This window comes from Periplaneta americana, chromosome 5 (genome assembly GCF_040183065.1).
Source record: "Periplaneta americana isolate PAMFEO1 chromosome 5, P.americana_PAMFEO1_priV1, whole genome shotgun sequence".
NCBI classification, from domain to species: Eukaryota; Metazoa; Arthropoda; class Insecta; order Blattodea; family Blattidae; genus Periplaneta; species Periplaneta americana.
In genome coordinates, this window is record NC_091121.1 from 11,451,640 (window position 1) to 11,471,439 (window position 19,800).

The 19,800-nt window shown below is 33.7% G+C and overlaps 1 protein-coding gene across 3 annotated transcripts in view; it reads left to right on the forward strand.

Moving 5' to 3' along the window:
* The window catches only part of LOC138699462 (enolase-phosphatase E1-like), a 148,345-nt gene that overhangs the window by 54,515 nt on the left and 74,030 nt on the right, over positions 1-19,800 (forward strand). Inside the window, exon 2 of one of the 3 annotated variants that reach the window (XM_069825353.1) lies at positions 10,147-10,186. The exons of the other annotated variants lie outside the window; for them this stretch is intronic. The gene's annotated coding sequence lies outside the window, so the exon portion shown is untranslated. The remainder of the gene's footprint in view (positions 1-10,146; positions 10,187-19,800) is intronic. 3 annotated transcript variants of the gene reach the window in all.

The following is a 19,800-nucleotide window of genomic DNA, read 5'->3' on the forward strand; positions in this document are numbered from 1 at the left end:
TTTTGTAATTTGTGTCAGTGTGCAGTATCATCTACACAAAAGTTCCTGGTGCAACAACACATTACAACTAGTAAACATCAGGCCAACAAACAACTAAATTCCAAGCAGAGACAATTGTTTTTAACACAACCAACAACATCGAATGTAAGATCTGAGTTTAACATCGACCTGTGCCGTTCTCTCATCTCTGCTGATATTCCTCTCTACAAACTAAAGAATAAGGTCTTCAGGGAATTCCTTGAAAAATATACTCAACATACAATCCCGGATGAGTCAACACTTAGGAAGACGTATGCTCCATCCATCTACGATGAGACAATACAGAAGATAAGAGATGAAATTAAAGATAGTTCAATTTGGGTTTCCATTGATGAGACTCCCGACAAAGAAGGTAGACTTGTTGGTAATGTAGTTATCGGTTTGTTAAGTGAACAATATTCTGAACGAATTCTTTTACATTGTGATGTTCTAGAAAAGTGCAATAACAAAACTATAGTTAAACTGTTCAACGAAGCTATGGGTATCCTGTGGCCAAAGGGTATTATGTACGATAATGTGTTATTCTTTATTAGCGATGCTGCCCCTTATATGGTCAAAGCTGGACAAGCATTATCTGTTGTATATCCTAAATTGACTCATTTTACTTGTGTGGCGCATGCATTTCATCGTGTGGCAGAAGTGGTCAGAGACAATTTCCCTAAAGTAGATTTGTTGATTTCATCAGTGAAAAAAGTATTTCTCAAAGCTCCCAGTAGAGTTAACGTGTTGAAAGAAATGTACCCTGAAATTCCATTGCCACCAAAGCCAATTTTAACTAGATGGGGTACATGGCTAGAAGCAGTTGAATATTATGCCGAACATATAGACTCTATTAACAATGTTCTCCTTGCATTGGACTCTGAAGATGCAGTCTCAATTGATACTGCGAAAACAGTTACCTGTGACATAAGTGTGAAGAATGACTTAGCTCACATTCAGCATACATTTTCATGCATCATAAAAACGCTCAAAAGTCTCCAAAATAGGCACCTTTCACTATCTGAAAGTTTTGAAATTATAAATAGTACTGTGGAACAACTGAATCGTGGTAGAGGTAAAGTTGCAGATGCAGTAAGAGCTAAGGTGGACACTGTACTTTCAAAAAACCCTACAAAAGGTTGTTGCTGTGATGAGTGGTGAATCAACAGTGAAGATTAACTTGGACTTATCCCCAGCAGACATTGTGAAATTGAATTATGTACCAGTTACTTCTTGTGACGTCGAACGCTCTTTTAGTCAGTATAAATCTATCCTCAGAGACAATAGAAGAAGATTCACTTTTCAGCACTTGAAAGAAATGTTTGTAACCTATTGTTATGGTAACAGACAATAAAAATTGTGTTTTGTTGAAACTACATTGGAAGATAAGGTACGTCCATTATATTTTTTGTTTAGTTTGATTAAAATGTACCAATATTTAACGTACATAGTCATTTTTTTATAATTTTAAGTCCATATTTAATTCCATATTTTGGTAAAAATCCATATTTAATTCCATATTTTGGTAAAAATAACTACATATATATTTACATATTTCATATATTTTTAGTCCATATAAATCCGTTCCCTGATGATGATGAAAGTATGTAAATTTACAAATGAGACCTCCATTATTCCTATTTTTTTGTTGACAGCCATATTTTGTGCGAGATCGTGCGTATTTGCTTGCTTTCCGCACACAACCAATACGCGGTAAGTGTGAAATACCACATTCAGTATTCCCAACGTAACACACATAACAATTTCCCTTTTCTTACCGCTTAAGCGTCATATTCATTTTACTGCTTTAGGCTTTTAACATATTATTTTTAAAGACGTTTAACATAGTAACAATTATAAATTGGAAACCTACCACTGCAATTTCACCTAAATTGCAATGTTAATTATTGTTTTTAAATATTTGCAAAACTTAAGTAAACTCTACAACACCACAAAAGTTACTGCATTTGTAATGCAAGTAACATTAAGGAAGCCGTGAAAAAATTACAACAAGATTCCAGACTCAACATAGACTGGGGGAAAAAAAAGACAGACGTATATCACGGCCTGCAGCAGTATAGTAAACACAGAAAACATTTTATAGGAACAATGTTGAAGATAGATATATTTATTTTCCAAAGTTGCCGTCATTGAACAGAAACCAAGATGGAGATTTCATTGCAACTAATTAGAAATTCCTCTTTCAGGTATGTAATAAACGATCTTCGCACAAAATAATGTACGATACACGAGCGGTATGTTTGTTTTCATGTTCTCGGGAATTAAAAAATCTCAACTACGTTTCGCTTTTTCAATCTTTTCCTCGAACATGAAAACATCAACATACCGCTCTTGTAACGCATATTACTATCCTTGCCCCTTAAAAACCCGTTGTTGACAACCAGAATAAAATTATTGAACTGTCCACTATTTAGCGTCTTAAAAACAACACCACGGAGAAAATTACGAAATATATTTATGGTACGGATTATCCGATTTTTTTCGATTAACCGTTCAGCCCATCCCCTTCATTACCACGGATAATAGAGGTTCTACTGTAATTCCTTTTCTCGCAGTTTCTTCCTCATACGTCGAGCGTCATACAAACTGGTTCGTGGGTCTTTAATTACGTCGGATGTCTCGGTTAACTGTAAAGATTTGACGCATTCGGTGCTCTCAGTAAAGAGATCTCGAGTTCTGTATGCTGTAATTTGGTGCAGTAGATTTTGTTCTTATGGAAATATGCCAAATTAACCACAGGTAACAGGGAGCTAGGGGTTCACGAACCACAGTTTGAAAACCACTGATATAAAGAAAGTGCTTTAGGTTTCCGGAATCATCATAATTATCACAGTCGTCATTGTCATTGTTTTCATCATTATCAGCATTATCACATTTTGTTATTTTTATCATCATCAGAAACCGGATGTTTAGGCATTATGCATCATTAAATTAGGCAGGTAAAAAGGCATCATAAATAGCTAAAATACACAATAAAAGGAAAATCCAAAAACCTTGACTAGACCCATAACATTGCACTTTTCACAAAGGGATTTCGGCAGCAAGAAAAGCTTTACATAAGTCGAATGCAAATTGAGATTTTCGACTCGATGTTGCAATTACTGTTGGAAGCAAAGAAATCTTCTTCCCAGTAGCCTTGGAAAGTGCATTTTTGTGTTTGGTTGTACTGATATGCTGCGATATGAAATATTTAGCTAGCTACAACAACGTCGCATTGAAAACTAAAAGAAAAATAACTGTTAAAAATAACGTTAGACCCGCACTCATTGCTGCCTTGTCAAATAAAGACAAGCGATAATTAAAACGCTTACTGTTACACATTTTTGCACGGCAGCACTCATTGTTGCAAAGAGAATATGAACTGACTGAAAGACAATAATATACGTTCGGTGAAATCACTTTCATTGTAGCGGTTATAGAAATAAATTAAAATATACCTGTAGGCAATTTTTAATAATGAATTAATACTGGGGTTCTGTAAGAAGGGAGAGCTACTGCGTAACAACAGACACCATCGTGTCCGTACAGCAATTGCCAACCTGCTAAGAAACAGAGGATGGGAAGTACATGAGGAGATTCATTGTGTGTCTGAAGATGATTCTCATAGAAGAGTCGATATAATTGCCATCAATAGAAGAACCCAGAAAGCGATGGTCTTAGACCCTACGATTTGCTTTGAACGAGACACGAATCAAGCACTGCAGATAAATGATGACAAGCGAGCTAAATATGTACCTTGTCTTCCATACCTCAGTGAAAAATACGGCATTTCGGTTTACAACTGGGATGTTGCAGGCTTACTATTTGGAGCGAGGGGTTGTTTACCAAAATTTACATGTAATATCCTTAAATCCTTTCAAATTCCCTTTTATGAGGTTCAGAAGATTGTAATGGAAATTCTGAAGGCCTCTCTTCAAATTTTACACTATCATCTACTGTATATGTTAACACGTAAATTTTTGTTTTAATGTACAAATCGAATCAGTATTTTGCTCGTTTCATTTCCCTTTATCTTTTATATTTTGTTAATTCCGGATCCCAGTGGTCAACCTCACTTGAGGACGGATGATTTGAAATCTTAGTAGTAAAATTTAGCGATAAATATAGACTAATAATACACAGTGAAAATTGTTTAGATCCCAAAAGTTGTAAATGTCCACCTTTGAAAGAAGCCACGTATGTCAAATATCTGGGTATCATTATTGATCAGAATTTAAAATGGCCTCATCACATTACTTATCTTTGTAAGAGGCTTCGTAAAACAATTTATAAATTCGTTAATCTTCGATGCTACTTACCTATTAGAGTTCTACGAAATGTTTATTTGGCCATTATTCAGTCTATCATTCAATATGGTATAATTGTTTGGGGTGGAAGTACAAAAATTAATCTTAGTCCGTTAAATTTACTACAAAAACGAATAATTAAAATTTGTTTGAAGAAACGTTTCGATTATCCAACTAAATTAATTTATTTTGAATTTAATGTATTTAATATTGAACAAATTTATAAGTATACGCTGTTAAAATTTTATCATAAAAATCGTAATAAGTTTATATTACAGACACATAATTATGACACAAGACGAAATATTAATTCAACATTAGTAGAACCTAAATGTCTCACATCTGCTGGTCTAAAGCATAGCATTAATTTTGGCCCTCGGTTGTACAATGCTTTAACTAAATTACACCAAGAACTTCTAACATGTAACCCACTAACATATAACAAGAAAATTAGAAACGTGTTAATATCTTCAATTTGATTAAATAAATTTATAGCCTATGTGTATGAATTAATCAACCTATATTACATTTGTATTCTATAATTTTGAAATATATATAGTCCTACTTTTCACGTGCGATATTATTCTTCTCTAGTGTTAAGATTATATTATATAATTCCATTGCCGCTGTAATTATATTTTAGTTCCTATTTTATTTTACTTATTTATTTATATTATTATTATTTTATTTTAATATTATATCTGAACTGCGACCGAGCACGAGCGCTGCTCATTCGGTCTCAAATTTTGTTAATACTACTGTATCTTCTTTCTATATTGCTTGTATTATTTTATTTGTATTTCTCTTTGTTTGTTTTGTAATTATATTTCTTTATTCTGTATATTTGAATTTAAATAAATAAATAAATAAATAAAGATAAATAATCAAATAAAGGCAAAAAGCATTTATTTTGTAAATTAGGCATTTATCTTAAAAAAAGGCAGAAAAGGGAAACATAAAACTGTGAGGTCTGTGGATACAGAGGGAGAAATTGGATCGGTGTCGGTTAGAATTCCCGGGTAGCTCAGTGGTAGAGCGTTGGTACGTTAAACCAAAGGTCCCGGGTTCGATACCCGGCTCCGGAACAATTTTTCTCTCGAAATTATTCAAATCAACTTTACAGGGAGTTATACCTGAAATCTTGATTTGCATAATACACGTCACTGTTCGTTAACAGAAAACCACAATTTAAGTCACACGGAGTTAGTGTGCACTCGAAGTTGGTTGCTTGACGGTTGTCAGCCCACTTTGAGGTCTGTCGATATAGAGGGAGAAATTGGATCGGTGTCGGTTAGAGTTCCCGGGTAGCTCAGTGGTAGAGCGTTGGTACGTTAAACCAAAGGTCCCGGGTTCGATACCCGGCTCCGGAACAATTTTTCCCTCGAAATTATTCATAAAACTGTGACGTTTCAATCACAATGGTATAATTCGTACAGATTTACTTTCAAAATGACACATTTAAAAAGGCATTCTGCCAAAGTTCAGTCTCATCATTATTACAGTAGAGACGGGAATCCGCCCCCCTCCTAGTCTTTGCCAGCTTCTTTAGAGCGAAAGGAAGCAAACATATGAACATCCCCCTCTAATACTGTGGGTCAGTATCGTGATAGTTCCACTTTCTGGTTTAAATGAGTGCTCCTCCTTACCAATTGCACAAGGAATGGGAACAAAGTAATATTGTTTGTACAAGGACATCATTTTATTTTTACTAACATTTTTAATATTAACCTGGCTATACCTTTAGAGAACCGGAAACACCGTTTGCTACTCCCTTCCACGACTTTAGTGCGATGATACTGGAGTAAAACACAAACAAATCACTTTACTAAGTATAGGAGGGTAGAAAAGTAGTTAATCCATTTACGTAAACTAGGAAATTTCGCGATTTTGAGTTTGATAATTTTCATTAGGTTTTTGTTTAATCAAAATACAGTGCAGTATTAAAAATAAGTGTTTTTACTCACGAACTGAGAGTTATCCATGCGAATGTATTCATTATGCAGTGTATGTTATACTGTCTACAGCACATTACTTACTTACAAATGGCTTTTAAGGAACCCGAAGGTTCATTGCCGCCCTCACATATGCCCGCCATCGGTCCCTATCCCGTGCAAGATCAATCCAGTCTCCATCATCATATCCCACCTCCCTCAAATCCATTTTTATATTATCCTCCCATCTACGCCTCGGCCTCCCTAAAGGTCTTTTTCCCTCCGGTCTCCCAACTAACACTCTATATGCATTTCTGGATTCGCCCATACGTGCTACATGCCCTGCCCATCGCAAACGTCTGGATTTAATGTTCCTAATTATGTCAGGTGAAGAATACAATGCGTGCAGTTCTGCGTTGTGTAACTTTCTCCATTCTCCTGTAACTTCATCCCTCTTAGCCCTAAATATTTTCCTAAGCACCTTATTCTCAAACATTCTTAACCTATGTTCCTCTCTCAAAGTGAGAGTCCAAGTTTCACAACCATATAGAACAAACAACCGGTAATATAACTCTTTTATAAATTCTAACTTTCAGATTTTTGGACAGCAGACTACATGATAAGAGCTTTTCAACCCAATAATAACAGGCATTTCCCATATTTATTCTGCGTTTAATTTCCTCCCGAGTGTCATTTATATTTGTGTCTACAGCACATTAGCGTACAATATAGAGAATGAAGTTAAATTGAAAAATAATCATAATATGGATATTTAAACACATTTTTGAAAATGGTTGCCGTTCATTTCCATACAGGCTTCAGTTCTTTTGTGCATATTATCGCACTATAGACTATTGCATCTAATTCCAATTACCAGTTTCGTCCTTCGTACTAGTAACTCATGTTAAAATAATTCTGTACCTACCCTATAAAAGAGTACCTTACGTACTGTAAATTCAATCTTCACTTCTGCCCGACTCGCACACATAAAATTACTCAGACATGCTGTCTACTGTCCGTCCAAATGGTTATGTCGCAGGATCGTAGAAAAGGAGGGAAATCACGTGACAGTTAATTACTTAATGAGGCCCTTTTATTTAAGTTATTTTAAACAGTTGTATAATATTACGTAAACGTCCAATTCCTAACAGAAATTAATGTTTTCAGAAAAGAGCTAAGACAGCCCAGCTCTTACAGAGGGGTGAGCAGAAGCAGGTGGGGGAAATCGGGATGCGACGTAGGCAAACGGACAGTACCTGTGCGAAAATATGATTCAATATTGAAAGGTCTTTCGTCACTGGAAAACGCGAACATATTTCTGGAACGTACTATACTCACTAACTCAGTAGTGTTTACATGCGGTCTTGGTTCTGTGTGGAGGACGGTTGAACTTCATTAGTAGAAGGGGTGGGAGTGAAGTACATTCAAAAACTCAGGTACAATAAAAATTGAAACAAAAATAAAATGATGTCCCTGTATGTATGGGCACTATGTTTCCGAGCGGGCGCTATATACGCCATCCCTTCATTTCTCCCTCCACAAATATTCTACTTGTCTGCGTGTACGTACAGCAAGGAGAGGTTGAACTCGGTACCATAGCGTTCTAATCAGGGGTGTGTAAAGTGGTGGAATTTGGCGAATAAATGGATTGTGCGCATGCAAGAAGGTGATTTCTCCAAGTTTTCGGGAGAAGGTTAAAACTAATCTGTATTTGTATTTAAAGCAGATGGAATTCATTGCATATAATACCTCAGAAAGGCAGGCATTACCATTGTATATTGATATTCTGTAATAAAGAAGTTGTGTGCAATAAGATATGCGACTACAAATCAGTTTTAACCTTCTCCTGAAAACTTGCCCTTTTGGAGAATTCACCTTCTTGCATGCGCACATTCAATTGTAGGTTTCGTTTTAATTTCCAAGAACCATGGGAACAAGGCCATTTTGTTATCTATACTAATAATAAATCTGTAGCCGAAATTTTTCTGGTAATTTTCGATTTTCCAAAAATAATTGGTCCTAACATATATAATTAACCACCCTGAAACCGAAAATCGCTTTTTTGACATTTTTGTTTGTATGTCTGTCTGTCTGTATGTTTGTTACCTTTTCACGCGATAATGGCTGAACGGATTGCGATGAAAATTGGAATATAAATTAAGTTCGTTGTAACTTAGATTTTAGGCTATATGGCATTCAAAATACATTACATAAAAGGGCGGTTATAACGGGGCCTGAATTAAATAAATCGAAATATCTCGCTTATTATTGATTTTTGTGAAAAATGTTACATAACAAAAGTTTCTTTAAAAATAATTTTCGATAAGTTTTATTCCTTAAAAAAGTTTGATAGGACTGATATTTCATGAGATAAATGATTTTTAAAATTAAAATAACTGCCATCTAAGGCCGTATAATGAATTAAAAAACAAATGACTTCGTCAATAAGGGGCTTGCACAGCAACAATCGAAAGCTATGAAAGATAACCTACTGAGAATGTTTCTGTGTTTGTATGAAGTAATATCGGAAGCTAAATTAACCGATTTGTATAATTAATTATTATTTCACCATTGGAAAGTGTAGTTTCTCTAGATGGACATAATGCTATAATGTTATTACAGTAACGTCTGATATAATATAATATAATATAATATAATATAATATAATATAATATAATATAATATAATATAATATGTAATATTATATAATATAATTTAAGTTATTTGAAGGGTTCACAACCATAGTGGGCCAAGCGCCATTCACTGAATATGTAGAAAACAAGGGTAAAATTAAGTTATTACCATAATTCAATGGAAACCTATAACCAGTAAAATAAAATATACACATTAAATCTAAATGATGTCAATCTTCATTAAACTATGGTTGCATGTAATAAAAATTAAGAAACAGGTTAAAGGAATTGTCTTTGCACCAAATGAGTGTCTCTGGACCAAAATGATCGCATTTTAATTATTTGGATGCAATTTAAATTAAGTAACATATTAAACGATTTATCCTTCTATCAAACACGAATGTTCCCTGGATCAAACGTCCTATTTTAATTATGTAATTACTTTATATTTATTTCTAACGGGTGCAGCGGAGCGCATGGGTACTGCTAGTTATGAATAAAAGTAAAATTCAATGCCTTAACTCTTCAGCTGAGATTTATATAAAACAATATCAGACGGCACTTTGATCATAATGAGGTTTTTTTCAAACGTTAACTTATAGGTAAGAGTTTAAAATAGGATTGTTAAAATGGTTTATATGAATAAAGTAGTTGTTACATACGATAAAGCAATGTGTTATTTTAATTTAATTTATTGTGCAGGTTGAAACGGTGAGAATATTTTAAAGAATCTACAAGAATAGGCAATTTGTTAATGGATTAATGTCATTAATTTCAGAGGATTATTCTTTGAGATATTTCATACAAAAAAGTTTAATAGGCCTACATCTTTGCCCGTTTTTGCTTCCTTTTCAGGATAAAATTATTTTATATGAAACATTTCATAGCGTGTTTTGGGAAAACCGTTGATTCTATTCCCAATACGCTGAGTCAACGTAAGGAGCAGTGTATTATGATAGTAAATGACTGAAAGAATGTTCATTTAAAAGTTGGCAACATATTTATATCGATTGTAACAACAATACATATCGCAAGTAACATTCATACCATTCAACCAATAAGAAGGTTGGCCCCTATAATGCATCTGTTCCTGTCTTCTTCCGTGCCAGCTAAATAACTTATCAGTACATATATATGTTTCTCAATACTAAACGATAACTGATCCTAGACATTAGTAATGACATCAGTTTGCTTTTGTGTGCTCAAGAAGTTTCCATGGAAACACGAAACAATCCTCGCCTTCTCTATTGTTCACAGCATGGCCTCCTAGATACTCAAAGCCTACTCAAGTGCGCTAGTAAGTATGAAAGCTAATTTTAATTTACCGTTTTGGAAACAAAATTTATTTTTCAATAATTTCAGAAATAATATATTTGACTCCATTTATAAATTATATTAAGTAAATATAATTGTGTATAAATTCATATCTATACTGTGGACTGTAACCTGGTCTAATATTTGTTCTTATGGATTTATTCTTATGCAAATGGTAATAATATGCTAAATTAACCACAGACACAACAAAGAGCATCCCTGTTTAGGGATATTTAGTCCTAGTTAGAAACTCTAGCAAGGGTAACGATAGAATGGCTCAAAACCCTTGAAGTAAATGCATATAATTATGCTTATGATTGCATTAGTTCCTGTCATTAGAAAGTCTGGCAACCCTGCTCCAGTAACTAAGGGACTGAATATTGCTCTTCAGACCTGAGTTCGCGTGTGTGTATTCGTAGGAGAGCCGGAAATGCGCTGTTGCCAAATTAAGCAGATTGCAACCAAATTTACTAATTAACCATGCACTTAATTACAAAATGCATCATGGGTTTTATCTACGATAATGCGTGAAGTTGCATTTTAATAATAATAATAATAATAATAATAATAATAATAACAATAATAACAATAATAATAATAATAATAATAATAATAATAATTCTTTATTTATACTGGCAGAGTTAGGGCCATAGGGCCTTCTCTTACACTCTACCAGGTCACAAAGTATACAAGCAGTTAAAATTTAACAAAAAGTTAAAGGACAGAATACTAACATATTACAAATAATAATAATAATAATAATAATAATAATAATAATAATAATAATAATAATAATAATAATAATAATTCTTTATTTATACTGGCAGAGTTAAGGCCATAGGGCCTTCTCTTACACTCTACCAGGTCACAAAGTATACAAGCAGTTAAAATTTAACAAAAAGTTAAAGGACAGAATACTAACATATTACAAATAATAATAATAATAATAATAATAATAATAATAATAATAATAATTCTTTATTTATACTGGCAGAGTTAAGGCCATAGGGCCTTCTCTTACACTCTACCAGGTCACAAAGTATACAAGCAGTTAAAATTTAACAAAAAGTTAAAGGACAGAATACTAACATATTACAAATAATAATAATAATAATAATAATAATAATAATAATAATAATAATAATTCTTTATTTATACTGGCAGAGTTAAGGCCATAGGGCCTTCTCTCACACTCTACCAGGTCACAAAGTATACAAGCAGTTAAAATTTAACAAAAAGTTAAAGGACAGAATACTAACATATTACAAATAATAATAATAATAATAATAATAATAATAATAATAATAATAATAATAATTCTTTATTTATACTGGCAGAGTTAAGGCCATAGAGCCTTCTCTTACACTCTACCAGGTCACAAAGTATACAAGCAGTTAAAATTTAACAGAAAGTTAAAGAACAGAATACTAACATATTACAAATAATAATAATAATAATAATAATAATAATAATAATAATTCTTTATTTATACTGGCAGAGTTAAGGCCATAGAGCCTTCTCTTACACTCTACCAGGTCACAAAGTATACAAGCAGTTAAAATTTAACAAAAAGTTAAAGGACAGAATAGTAACATATTACAAATAATAATAATAATAATAATAATAATAATAATAATAATAATAATAATAATAATAATTCTTTATTTATACTGGCAGAGTTAAGGCCATAGGGCCTTCTCTTACACTCTACCAGGTCACAAAGTATACAAGCAGTTAAAATTTAACAAAAAGTTAAAGGACAGAATACTAACATATTACAAATAATAATAATAATAATAATAATAATAATAATAATAATAATAATAATAATTCTTTATTTATACTGGCAGAGTTAAGGCCATAGGGCCTTCTCTCACACTCTACCAGGTCACAAAGTATACAAGCAGTTAAAATTTAACAAAAAGTTAAAGGACAGAATACTAACATATTACAAATAATAATAATAATAATAATAATAATAATAATAATAATAATAATAATAATAATAATTCTTTATTTATACTGGCAGAGTTAAGGCCATAGAGCCTTCTCTTACACTCTACCAGGTCACAAAGTATACAAGCAGTTAAAATTTAACAAAAAGTTAAAGGACAGAATAGTAACATATTACAAATAATAATAATAATAATAATAATAATAATAATAATAATAATAATAATAATAATAATTCTTTATTTATACTGGCAGAGTTAAGGCCATAGGGCCTTCTCTTACACTCTACCAGGTCACAAAGTATACAAGCAGTTAAAATTTAACAAAAAGTTAAAGGACAGAATAGTAACATATTACAAATAATAATAATAATAATTCTTTATTTATACTGGCAGAGTTAAGGCCATAGGGCCTTCTCTTGCACTCTACCAGGTCACAAAGTATACAAGCAGTTAAAATTTAACAAAAAGTTAAAGGACAGAATAGTAACATATTACAAATAATAATAATAATAATTCTTTATTTATACTGGCAGAGTTAAGGCCATAGGGCCTTCTCTTACACTCTACCAGGTCACAAAGTATACAAGCAGTTAAAATTTAACAAAAAGTTAAAGGACAGAATACTAACATATTACAAAAAAAATAATAATAGCATAATAAAATCGACACTAAACAACATGAAAATAATACCATAAATAGAAGAAAAGAAAGTAAAATACATTGGAATATAGTGAAAGCAACTCATTTGGTACAAATGGTTAGTATGGAAAAACTTAAGGAAGAATAGGCCTATATCAAAATGGAATGTAATAAAATAATAATAAAAAAGAAAAGAAAAACAAAAATTAAATGAAATTTACGATAAAAAGGCTATGATAATAAAATTCATCGGCTGATAAAGAGAACAAAGGAAGGAAAAAGAAATATATAGCCTATATTTTTACAAAACTATGGCAGAGAAAAGGGCTGATAACTGAAAGGAATCTAATTCAAAAAGTGCAATTTTAATTTATTTTTGAAACTAGACAATGTCCGGCAGTCTCTGACATGTTGTGGTAGAGAGTTCCAGAGATGAGCTGCAGAGACGGTGAAAGATGAAGAGTAGAAAGATGTTGTATCCAGTATTTAAAACACTAGTGCCTAAAAAGAATAAGTAATCACTTTAGGCACCGCTATTCATTTTACGCACTGCAAAAGAAAATGCAATATTCAATGTACAAGTTTCATTCAATAAGAAATTAATGCATTACTTCGATCTTTCATGACGTAAATATTATACGTAACACAAATAAGTAACAAATTTAACATTCATATTTACATTTTAACCCGTATTATTCTGAAGTTATATAATATGTAGTAGGCCTACTCATTGCTCGCATTGTTTCAAAGATCTGGAGTAAATTCATTTTTCATTAGTCTACTAGGCCGTGATTCCATGGTTATTTATTTATTTATTTTTTTAATTGGGTTATTTTACGATGCTTTATCAACATCTAAGGTTATTTAGTGTCTGAATGATATGAAGGTTATAATACTGGTGAAATGAGTCCGGGTCCAACACCGATAGTTGCCTAGCATTAGCTCGTATTGGGTTGAGGGAAAACCCCGGAAGAAACCTCAACCAGATAACTTGTCCCGACCGGGAATCGAACCCGGGCCACCTGGTTTCGCGGCCAGACGCGCTGACTGTTACTCCACAGGTGTGGACACATTTCTTTATGACTCTCAGTTTAGAATGCTGTGTTAAAATAAATAACTTAGTAATAATAATAATAATAATAATAATAATAATAATAATAATAATAATAATAATAATTTTATTTTCCATTCCTAACACGTGAGAGTCAGACATTTTACAAATTATTTGCAATGTTCTCGAAATTACCGCAACCAGATGTACCATTGTTGATTATCGCCGGTTTAGACGGCCATGAAATCGTGATCATGAACAAAACAGGCTATAATTGGTCATGATATCGTGATCTTACAACCTCTCAACTTGAAATATTTATATAATATAAATTTGTGCTGATGTAAGAAAAAACATAGTTTGATACACATTCGTAAAGGATTTCATTTTGGCATGAGTGTAAAGTTTGTGAAACGAGGCAAAGCCAAAATTAAATCCTTTACGAACTTGTAACATAAATAACCATTGCATTTATTTCAAGACATTTTCTCCTCTTGAATCTGTACAGTTATTCCTTCCAATGTGTATAGACCTAGTTCTATCTTCCTTTTTGCGAATTTTATGTATGTCCCATCTGGCCAAGTAGTGAGTGACAAAAACCTTGTCTATGAGGAATGTGGGTCGTTGGTTGTTAAGCTCCGTTCTTCCTTAAACTCAGCAGTCTTTTGTAGACACGTGTTATTATAGCTACGTGTGAGTGATTTCCACAGAAGCAAGGTTCAAATGGCACGGAAGGAAACGCTTAAGGGCCTCATTATGAGCCACTAATGACGTATCATTCATAAAAGACGACAGATAGCTGTTTAGTTCTTGACAGGAAGAATATTTTCTGTGCGCAATAGAGAAACCGAAAGTTTATCATCTCTGTAAATTATCTTCGCTATCTGCAATGAGGTCGCTTCATATGCGTAACAAACTGCAGGCTTTTTCAAACGCATAAGATAACTTTAATTGGTCATATTTTCATAATTTTCTACATAACTTTAAAATTCTGGCATTGTTTATTACACAAAAAATAGAAATTTTTGCATCACCACCCATTGCCATAATTTATTTATTTATTTATTTATTTACTTATTTATTTATTTATTATTCATTTATTTATTTATTTCATCTGATGGATCTAAGGCCATCAGGCCTTCCCTACCACACCACCAGAATAAAAGTACGCATATACAGAATTAATGTATTAATCAGGATATTTGTAATTATATTATAAAATGTTTAAATTATATTACGATTTCAGCAGATAATGAAAATGTATTTATGTTATAATAATAAGAGAAAAGTGCAGTACATGTAATTAACATTGTTAAACCTGTATTTCGCTTTTCGCAATTGGCATTACTGAATAATAACATCGAATTTCTTTATTGCAGTAATCGATGTTCATCTATTTCAACTTCACAATGTCTGAATAGGTTAAGTATTTGCAAATATACAATTATTAACATTTTGTGAGCGACTTTTAGGGATATATCATTTACATTTTTATTTTGTTCAAGAAATAGTCCTAACAAATGTCACTCGAGATCTGAGATTACTACAGATAATTTCAATTGATTTATTCGGTCTGGTGTTCCATCAGCTTTCACATTTTATCTAAGAACTGTTCATGAATATAAAACGTCATCAGCTGTTACAATAACTAGAATTGATGCATTTATTGCTAATGCTGTTCGATTATCAATGTTTACTAATCGAAATATATTAACTTCTACTACTTCTTTCTGTGGAATTATCGGTAAGATCAAATTTCGCTTTCTAAAACTTAAATATTAATAACGTCAATATGTGGAGTATAAGGAAGGAAGTTTTCCACCGTGAATAAGTTCTGCCCACCCGAATGTCCCCCTTTCCATGTAAAAATGCTGGCGCCGCTACTGGCCAGGAGGGTATTTAAATATTTGTTCTTTTATATACGTATCATGTCTTTAATAGTGACATATCAGCATCTTGTTGCCCAACTTTCCTGGAATCTAACGATAATATGATAGTAATAAGATTAGATTAAACATTACATTATAACCCGCAATACAAAGGGCATACAATGGATGTACAAGCAGACCACTCCTGTCATTTTGATGGCTCTCGTAATATCATCCCTGATATAACCAAAGCGAAAGAAAAGTTTCTTGGAAATAGAAACGTTCTCGGCAGTGAAGACATTATCGTACAATTATAAACGAATTCCGCAGATCCTAATCCTGTCGAAGATGATGGAATTTAACAAGATTCTTTTCGAATGGGAAGTAAAGCCGACAGTTCCACATTCTAAATTTTTCAACAGATAAAAGAAACTTTTTTCTGATCAAGAGAATTCCTAATAACAATTTGGTTGGACTTATAATCCTGTGTATCCGTGTTCGATCCCCGGTGTACCCCCGATTTATAACTTTTGTTGGGCAAGCTCGTTGTCCAGGTAACACAGGAGCTTTCTCCTGGAGCTCCGGTTCTCCTGTGGAATCCCAACAAATCTCCATCATCTCATCTCATTGCAGGTGTAGCGTAGATCAGTCTCCTATGGCCCACTTTCGGCAACGACTCTTTCGGTAAATTGGTCCACAAAACTGGCTTCATGTGCGTGAAAGACGAACAGTCAATTATCCGCCTTACTTACTTACTTACTGGCTTTTAAGAAACCCGGAGGTTCATTGCCGCCCTCACATAAGCCCGCCATTGGTCCCTATCCTGAGCAAGATTAATCCATTCTCTATCATCGTATCTCACCTCCCTCAAATCCATTTTAATATTATCTTCCCATCTACGTCTCGGCCTCCCCAAAGGTCTTTTTCCATTCGGCCTCCGAACTAACACTCTATATGCATTTCTGGATTCGCCCATACGTGCTACATGCCCTGCCCATCTCAAACGTCTGGATTTAATGTTCCTAATTATGTCAGGTGAAGAATACAATGCGTGCAGTTCTGTGTTGTGTAACTTTCTCCATTCTCCTGTAACTTCGTCCCTCTTAGCCCCAAATATTTTCCTAAGCACCTTATTCTCAAACGCCCTTAACCTATGTTCCTCTCTCAAAGTGAGAATCTAAGTTTCACAACCATACAGAACAACCGGTAATATAACTGTTTTATAAATTCTAACTTTCAGATTTTTCGACAGCAGACTGGATGATAAAAGTTTCTCAACCGAATAATAACAGGCATTTCCCATATTTATTCTGTGTTTAATTTCCTCCCGAGTATCTTTTAGGCCTATATTTGTTACTATTGCTCCAAGATATTTGAACTTCTCCACCTCTTCAAAAGATAAATTTCCAATTTTTATATTCCCATTTCGTACAATATTCTCGTCACGAGACATACCCATAATCATACACTTTGTCTTTTCGGGATTTACTTCCAAATCTATCTCTTTACTTCCTTCCAGTAAAATTCTCGTGTTTTCCTTAATCGTTTGTGGATTTTCTCCTAACACATACACGTCATCCGCATAGACTTGCAGCTGATGTAACCCATTCAATTCTAAATCCTCTCTGTTATCCTGGACTTTCCTAATGGCATAATCTAGAGCAAAGTTAAAAAGTAAAGGTGATAGTGCATCTCCTTGCTTTAGCCCGCAGTGAATTGGAAACGCATCTGACAGAAACTGACCTATACGATCTCTGCCGTACGTTTCACTGAGACACATTTTAATTAATCGAACTAGTTTCCCGGGAATACCAACTTCAATAAGAATATCATATAAAACTTCTCTCTTAACCGAGACATATGCCTTTTTGAAATCTATGAATAACTGATGCTCTGTACCCTTATACTCCAATTTTTTCTCCATTGTCTGTCGAATACAAAATATCTGGTCAACAGTTGATCCATTACGCCTAAAACCACGACGAACAGTCAAGTACCCGTCATTAATGCAAAACATATTTTGGGTTTCAAATTAGATAAATTCTAGTAAGGCTACATGAAAATGTCAGATGTAATGGGAAAAGGATATATTTCAAGCAGGGTAGATTAATACTGTATAATATACTAGACCTATATTTAATTTATTATACAACTATTCTAAGCCACCGGCATAGCTCAGTCGGCTGAGACGCTTGCCTGCCGATCAGGAGTTGTGCTCGGGCATGGGTTCGATTCCCGCGTCGGCTGATTAACTGGTTGCGTTTTTCCGAGGTTATCCCCAACCATAAGACAAATGTCAGATAATCCTCAGTCTCATCTCGCCAAATATGATCTTGCTATCACAAATCCCATCGACGTTAAATAACCTAGCAGTTAATACAGCTTCGTTAAATAACCGACTAAAAATCTATTCTATAATTCAGAGTGAGAGCTTCATTCCGAGGTTTTCCCAAACCGTAAGCAGAATGTCGGGTAATCTATTGCTTATCCTCTGCTTCATCTCGCCAAATACCATCGACGCTAAATAACCAAATAGTTGATACAGCGTCGTTAAATAATAAAGTTAAAAAAAAACAGAATGGAATGTGTTGAATGAAAGTCCTTTCAAATGATGAATCTTCTACCATTTAGTTCTTTTACACTTAGATTTCCAAAGATAATTATATTACATGATCGGAGCAATCAATAAGTTTCCGGATAGCCCTGAATGTAGGCAACACACAGGACATAGGAAACGGAGAAGTTGTCTAGAACCAGGGAAATGCCTGGAAGCTATACTAAATGCATCACTTGAAAGGCAGAAAAGAAAACTGATCATAAGGCGTATATAGCGAGATTCCAGAAAAATCGCAGTAGGTCCTTGACATGTTTGCACAAAATCACGTGTAGAAGCTCAGTTCTTAAAGACAATCTGACGCTGTTTGATAGACTGACTCAACAGGCATGGAAGCAATGATCTTCAGTGACACGCGCATGTATGTTTAACGGTACAGTAAATACAAGTGCAGTTCGGGAATATATTGATTGCACCTTGCATATCGTCAATCCACTCTCCGAGCGGTTGGGAGTTACATGTAACTCACACAGTAGGTACGTATTTGGATGTGCATACACAATCGGATTTCCCAGCCTCGTGATATTACGCAAGAAACACTTCCCAACAAGCTCGTGATGTATTTCCCGTTCCTAGGACGTAGGACGTATGCACTTTAGCTTTGTTGACCCATTGTGCATCCTGAACTGAAGTATTTCTCTACTCACACCAGCTGAATACTTTAATATTCTAATACCATATGATACAATATAATATTGTATTGTTTATTCAGTCATATGACAAATCAAATTTACAAAAACTAATGACACTTATCCATATATGTAGTCATTATGTTCTATACAATGAAAATTATTCTATCATATGGTATTATAACATTGACAGTCTGAATTATCACAATATGCTTTCTAAGTAAAACTTTAATATTTGCCGAGTATCAAAGTTTCTAGCAGGCAATCACTTGTCTGTAGATTAACCCCTTCCGTACGCTGCCAACAGGCACCGGCAATCGGGCGTTTCTATGAAATGGTAATGGAATGAAAATCGAACGGATTGATGTTGCTATCTAACATGAGGAAACGGGGACAACCCTGAGAATATACTCCAACTACGGCTTTGTCCATCACAAGTGTCACTATGGATTTTTCGATTAAAATTTCCAGACCTGCTCAGGACTCGAACCCGTCTCGTCTACTAGACAGGCTAATGGTCTAAACTACGTAGCGATTGGAAACGTTTCGTGGTGTATTTACACATGACTTCTTCAACCATTTGTTTATATGGTATTGGCCAATATTAGGCATTATTTTGGAGGTGATGAAAGTGCATGCTTGTTTGTAAATACTGTAACTTGAACGAGCAACAGAAATAAATGTATTATTATTATTATTATTATTATTATTATTATTATTATTATTATTATTATTATTATTATTATTATTATTATTATTATTTGGGGGCTAAAAGAGATGAAGTTACAGGAGAATGGAGAAAGTTACACAACACAGAACTGCACGCATTGTATTCTTCACC